Here is a 7,321-nt window from a genome sequence, read left to right on the forward strand (position 1 = left end):
CGCTTCGGCACATCGCTTAGATTCACCGCTTAGGCACATCGCTTAGATTCACCGCTCAGGCACATCACTTAGATTCACCGCTCAGGCACATCACTTAGATTCACCGCTTAGGCACATAGATTAGATTCACCGCTTAGGCACACCGCTTAGATTCACCGCTTAGGCACATCGCTTAGATTCACCGCTTAGGCACATCGCTTAGATTCACCGTTTAGGCACACCGCTTAGATTCACCGCTTAGGCTCATCGCTTAGATTTAGCGCTTAGACACATCGCTTAGATTCACCGCTCAGGCACATCGCTTAGATTCACCGCTTAGACACATCGCTTAGATTCACCGCTTAGACACATCGCTTAGATTCACCGCTTAGACACATGGCTTAGATTCACCGCTTAGACACATCGCTTACATTCATTGCTCAGGCACATCGCTTAGATTCAGGCACAACGCTTAGATTCACCGCTTAGACACATCGCTTAGATTCACCGCTTAGGCACATCGCTATGATTCACCGATTAGGCACATCGCTTAGATTCACCGATTAGGCACACCGCTTAGATTAGGCACACCGCTTAGATTCATTGCTCAGGCACATCGCTTAGATTCAGGCACAACGCTTAGATTCACCGCTTAGACACATCGCTTAGATTCACCGCTTAGGCACATCGCTTAGATTCACCGCTTAGGCACATCGCTATGATTCACCGCCTAGGCACATCGCTCAGATTCACCGCTTAGACACATCGCTTAGATTCACCGCTTAGGCACATCGCTTAGATTCACCGCTTAGGCACATCGCTATGATTCACCGCCTAGGCACATCGCTCAGATTCACCGCTTAGGCACATCATTTAGATTCACCGCTTAGGCACATCGCTTAGATTCACCGCTTAGGCACATCGCTTAGATTCACCGTTTAGGCACATCGCTTAGATTCACCGCTTAGGCACATCGCTTAAATTCACCGCTTAGGCACATCGCTTAGATTCACCGCTCAGGCACATCATTTAGATTCACCGCTTAGGCACACCGCTTAGATTTACCGCTTAGGCACACCGCTTAGATTCACCGCTTAGGCACATCGCTTAGATTCACCGCTTAGACACATCGCTTAGATTCACCGCTCAGGCACATCATTTAGATTCACCGCTTAGGCACACCGCTTAGATTTACCGCTTAGGCACACCACTTAGATTCACCGCTTAGGCACATCGCTTAGATTCACCGCTTAGGCACATCGCTTAGATTCACCGCTCAGGCACATCATTTAGATTCACCGCTTAGGCACACCGCTTAGATTTACCGCTTAGGCACACCGCTTAGATTTACCGCTTAGGCACACCGCTTAGATTTACCGCTTAGGCACATCGCTTAGATTCACCGCTTAGACACATCGCTTAGATTCACCGCTCAGGCACATCGCTTAGATTCACCGCTTAGACACATCGCTTAGATTCACCGCTTAGACACATCGCTTAGATTCACCGCTTAGACACATGGCTTAGATTCACCGCTTATACACATCGCTTAGATTCACCGCTTAGACACATCGCTTACATTCATTGCTCAGGCACATCGCTTAGATTCAGGCACATCGCTTAGATTCACCGCTTAGACACATCGCTTAGATTCACCGCTTAGACACATCGCTTAGATTCACCGCTTAGACACATGGCTTAGATTCACCGCTTATACACATCGCTTAGATTCACCGCTTAGACACATCGCTTACATTCATTGCTCAGGCACATCGCTTAGATTCAAGCACAACGCTTAGATTCACCGCTTAGACACATTGCTTAGATTCACCGCTTAGGCACATCGCTTTGATTCACCGATTAGGCACATCGCTTAGATTCACCTCTTAGGCACATCGCTTAGATTCACCACTTAGGCACATCGCTTAGATTCACCGCTTAGGCACATCGCTTAGATTCACCGCCTAGATTCATTGCTTAGATTCACCGCTTAGGCAGATCGCTTAGATTCACCACTTAGGCACATCGCTTAAATTCACCGCTTAGGCACATCGCTTAAATTCACCGCTTAGGCAATTCGCTTAGATTCACCGCTCAGGCACATCGCTTAGATTCACCGCTTAGGCACATCGCTTAGATTCACCGCTTAGGCACATCGCTTAGATTCACCGTTTAGGCACACCGCTTAGATTCACCGCTTAGGCTCATCGCTTAGATTTAGCGCTTAGACACATCGCTTAGATTCACCGCTTAGACACATCGCTTAGATTCACCGCTCAGGCACATCGCTTAGATTCACCGCTTAGACACATCGCTTAGATTCACCGCTTAGACACATCGCTTAGATTCACCGCTTAGACACATGGCTTAGATTCACCGCTTAGACACATCGCTTAGATTCACCGCTTAGACACATCGCTTACATTCACCGCTTAGGCACATCGCTATGATTCACCGATTAGGCACATCGCTTAGATTCACCGATTAGGCACACCGCTTAGATTAGGCACACCGCTTAGATTCATTGCTCAGGCACATCGCTTAGATTCACCGCTTAGACACATCGCTTAGATTCACCGCTCAGGCACATCATTTAGATTCACCGCTTAGGCACACCGCTTAGATTTACCGCTTAGGCACACCACTTAGATTCACCGCTTAGGCACATCGCTTAGATTCACCGCTTAGGCACATCGCTTAGATTCACCGCTCAGGCACATCATTTAGATTCACCGCTTAGGCACACCGCTTAGATTTACCGCTTAGGCACACCGCTTAGATTCACCGCTTAGGCACATCGCTTAAATTCACCGCTTAGGCACATCGCTTAGATTCACCGCTCAGGCACATCATTTAGATTCACCGCTTAGGCACACCGCTTAGATTTACCGCTTAGGCACATCGCTTAGATTCACCGCTTAGACACATCGCTTAGATTCACCGCTCAGGCACATCGCTTAGATTCACCGCTTAGACACATCGCTTAGATTCACCGCTTAGACACATCGCTTAGATTCACCGCTTAGACACATGGCTTAGATTCACCGCTTATACACATCGCTTAGATTCACCGCTTAGACACATCGCTTACATTCATTGCTCAGGCACATCGCTTAGATTCAGGCACATCGCTTAGATTCAGGCACAACGCTTAGATTCACCGCCTAGGCACATCGCTCAGATTCACCGCTTAGGCACATCATTTAGATTCACCGCTTAGGCACACCGCTTAGATTTACCGCTTAGGCACACCGCTTAGATTCACCGCTTAGGCACATCGCTTAGATTCACCGCTCAGGCACATCGCTTAGATTCACCGCTTAGACACATCGCTTAGATTCACCGCTTAGGCACATCGCTTAGATTCACCGCTTAGGCACATCGCTTAGATTCACCGCTTCGGCACATCGCTTGAATTCACCTCTCAGGCACATCACTTAGATTCACCGCTCAGGCACATCACTTAGATTCACCGCTTAGGCACATCGCTTAGATTCACCGCTTAGGCACATCGCTTAGATTCACCGCTTAGGCACATCGCTTGAATTCACCTCTCAGGCACATCACTTAGATTCACCGCTCAGGCACATCACTTAGATTCACCGCTTAGGCACATAGATTAGATTGACCGCTTAGGCACACCGCTTAGATTCACCGCTTAGGCACATCGCTTAGATTCACCGCTTAGGCACATCGCTTAGATTCACCGCTTAGACACATCGCTTAGATTCACCGCTTAGACACATCGCTTACATTCATTGCTCAGGCACATCGCTTAGATTCAGGCACAACGCTTTGATTCACCGCTTAGACACATCGCTTAGATTCACCGCTTAGGCACATCGCTTTGATTCACCGATTAGGCACATCGCTTAGGCACACCGCTTAGATTCACCGCTTAGGCACATTGCTTAGATTCACCACTTAGACACATCGCTTAGATTCACCGCTCAGGCACATCGCTTAGATTCACCGCTTAGACACATCGCTTAGATTCACCGCTTAGACACATCGCTTTGATTCACCGATTAGGCACATCGCTTAGATTCACCGATTAGGCACACCGCTTAGATTCACTGCTTAGACACAACGCTTAGATTCACCGATTAGACACAACGCTTAGATTCACCGCTTAGGCTCATCGCTTAGATTTAGCGCTTAGACACATCGCTTAGATTCACCGCTCAGGCACATCGCTTAGATTCACCGCTTAGACACAACGCTTAGATTCACCGCTTAGATTCACCGCTTAGGAACATCGCTTAGAGTCACCGCTTAGGAACATCGCTTAGATTCACCGCTTAGGCACATCGCTTAGGCACATCGCTTAGGCACACCGCTTAGATTCACCGCTCAGGCACATCGCTTAGATTCACCGCTTAGGCACACTGCTTAGATTCACCGCTTAGGCACATCGCTTAGATTCACCGCTTAGGCACATCGCTTAGATTCACCGCTTCGGCACATCGCTTAGATTCACCGCTTAGGCACATCGCTTGAATTCACAGCTCAGGCACATCACTTAGATTCACCGCTCAGGCACATCACTTAGATTCACCGCTTAGGCACATAGATTAGATTCACCGCTTAGGCACACCGCTTAGATTCACCGCTTAGGCACATCGCTTAGATTCACCGCTTAGGCACATCGCTTAGATTCACCGTTTAGGCACACCGCTTAGATTCACCGCTTAGGCTCATCGCTTAGATTTAGCGCTTAGACACATCGCTTAGATTCACCGCTCAGGCACATCGCTTAGATTCACCGCTTAGACACATCGCTTAGATTCACCGCTTAGACACATCGCTTAGATTCACCGCTTAGACACATGGCTTAGATTCACCGCTTAGACACATCGCTTAGATTCACCGCTTAGACACATCGCTTACATTCATTGCTCAGGCACATCGCTTAGATTCAGGCACACCGCTTAGATTCACCGCTTAGACACATCGCTTAGATTCACCGCTTAGGCACATCGCTATGATTCACCGATTAGGCACATCGCTTAGATTCACCGATTAGGCACACCGCTTAGATTAGGCACACCGCTTAGATTCATTGCTCAGGCACATCGCTTAGATTCACCGCTCAGGCACATCGCTTAGATTCACCGCCTAGGCACATCGCTCAGATTCACCGCTTAGGCACATCATTTAGATTCACCGCTTAGGCACATCGCTTAGATTCACCGTTTAGGCACATCGCTTAGATTCACCGCTTAGGCACATCGCTTAAATTCACCGCTTAGGCACATCGCTTAGATTCACCGCTCAGGCACATCATTTAGATTCACCGCTTAGGCACATCGCTTAGATTCACCGCTTAGACACATCGCTTAGATTCACCGCTCAGGCACATCGCTTAGATTCACCGCTTAGACACATGGCTTAGATTCACCGCTTAGACACATGGCTTAGATTCACCGCTTAGACACATCGCTTAGATTCACCGCTTAGACACATCGCTTTGATTCACCGCTTAGACACATCGCTTACATTCATTGCTCAGGCACATCGCTTAGATTCAGGCACAACGCTTAGATTCACCGCTTAGACACATCGCTTAGATTCACCGCTTAGACACATCGCTTAGATTCACCGCTTAGACACATCGCTTTGATTCACCGATTAGGCACATCGCTTAGATTCACCGATTAGGCACACCGCTTAGATTAGACACAACACTTAGATTCATCGATTAGACACAACGCTTAGATTCACCGCTTACACACATCGCTTAGATTCACCGATTAGGCACATCGCTTAGATTCACCGATTAGGCACATCGCTTAGATTCACCGATTAGGCACACCGCTTAGATTAGGCACACCGCTTAGATTCACCGCTTAGGCACATCGCTTAGATTCACCGCTTAGACACATCGCTTAGATTCACCGCTTAGGCACATCGCTTAGATTCACCGCTTAGACACATCGCTTAGATTCACCGCTTAGACACATGGCTTAGATTCACCGCTTAGACACATCGCTTAGATTCACCGCTTAGGCACATCGCTTTGATTCACCGATTAGGCACACCGCTTAGATTAGGCACACCGCTTAGATTCACCGCTTAGGCACATCGCTTAGATTCACCGCTTAGACACATCGCTTAGATTCACCGCTCAGGCACATCGCTTAGATTCACCGCTTAGACACATCGCTTAGATTCACCGCTTAGACACATGGCTTAGATTCACCGCTTAGACACATCGCTTAGATTCACCGCTTAGACACATCGCTTTGATTCACCGCTTAGACACATCGCTTACATTCATTGCTCAGGCACATCGCTTAGATTCAGGCACAACGCTTAGATTCACCGCTTAGACACATCGCTTAGATTCACCGCTTAGACACATCGCTTAGATTCACCGCTTAGACACATCGCTTTGATTCACCGATTAGGCACACCGCTTAGATTAGACACAACGCTTAGATTCATCGATTAGGCACACCGCTTAGATTAGACACAACGCTTAGATTCATCGATTAGGCACACCGCTTAGATTAGACACACCGCTTAGATTAGACACAACGCTTAGATTAGACACATCGCTTAGATTCACCGCTTAGACACATCGCTTTGATTCACCGCTTAGACACATCGCTTACATTCATTGCTCAGGCACATCGCTTAGATTCAGGCACAACGCTTAGATTCACCGCTTAGACACATCGCTTAGATTCACCGCTTAGACACATCGCTTAGATTCACCGCTTAGACACATCGCTTTGATTCACCGATTAGGCACACCGCTTAGATTAGACACAACGCTTAGATTCATCGATTAGGCACACCGCTTAGATTAGGCACACCGCTTAGATTAGACACAACGCTTAGATTCACCGATTAGGCACACCGCTTAGATTAGACACAACGCTTAGATTCATCGATTAGACACAACGCTTAGATTCACCGCTTACACACATCGCTTAGATTCACCGATTAGGCACATCGCTTAGATTCACCGATTAGGCACATCGCTTAGATTCACCGATTAGGCACACCGCTTAGATTAGGCACACCGCTTAGATTCACCGCTTAGGCACATCGCTTAGATTCACCGCTTAGACACATCGCTTAGATTCACCGCTTAGACACATCGCTTAGATTCACCGCTTAGACACATCGCTTACATTCATTGCTCAGGCACATCGCTTAGATTCAGGCACAACGCTTAGATTCACCGCTTAGACACATCGCTTAGATTCACCGCTTAGACACATCGCTTAGATTCACCGCTTAGACACATCGCTTTGATTCACCGATTAGGCACATCGCTTAGATTCACCGATTAGGCACACCGCTTAGATTAGGCACACCGCTTAGATTCACT

The sequence above is a fragment of the Trichomycterus rosablanca genome (genome assembly GCF_030014385.1).
Source record: "Trichomycterus rosablanca isolate fTriRos1 chromosome 5 unlocalized genomic scaffold, fTriRos1.hap1 SUPER_5_unloc_1, whole genome shotgun sequence".
In the NCBI taxonomy this organism is placed as follows: Eukaryota; Metazoa; Chordata; class Actinopteri; order Siluriformes; family Trichomycteridae; genus Trichomycterus; species Trichomycterus rosablanca.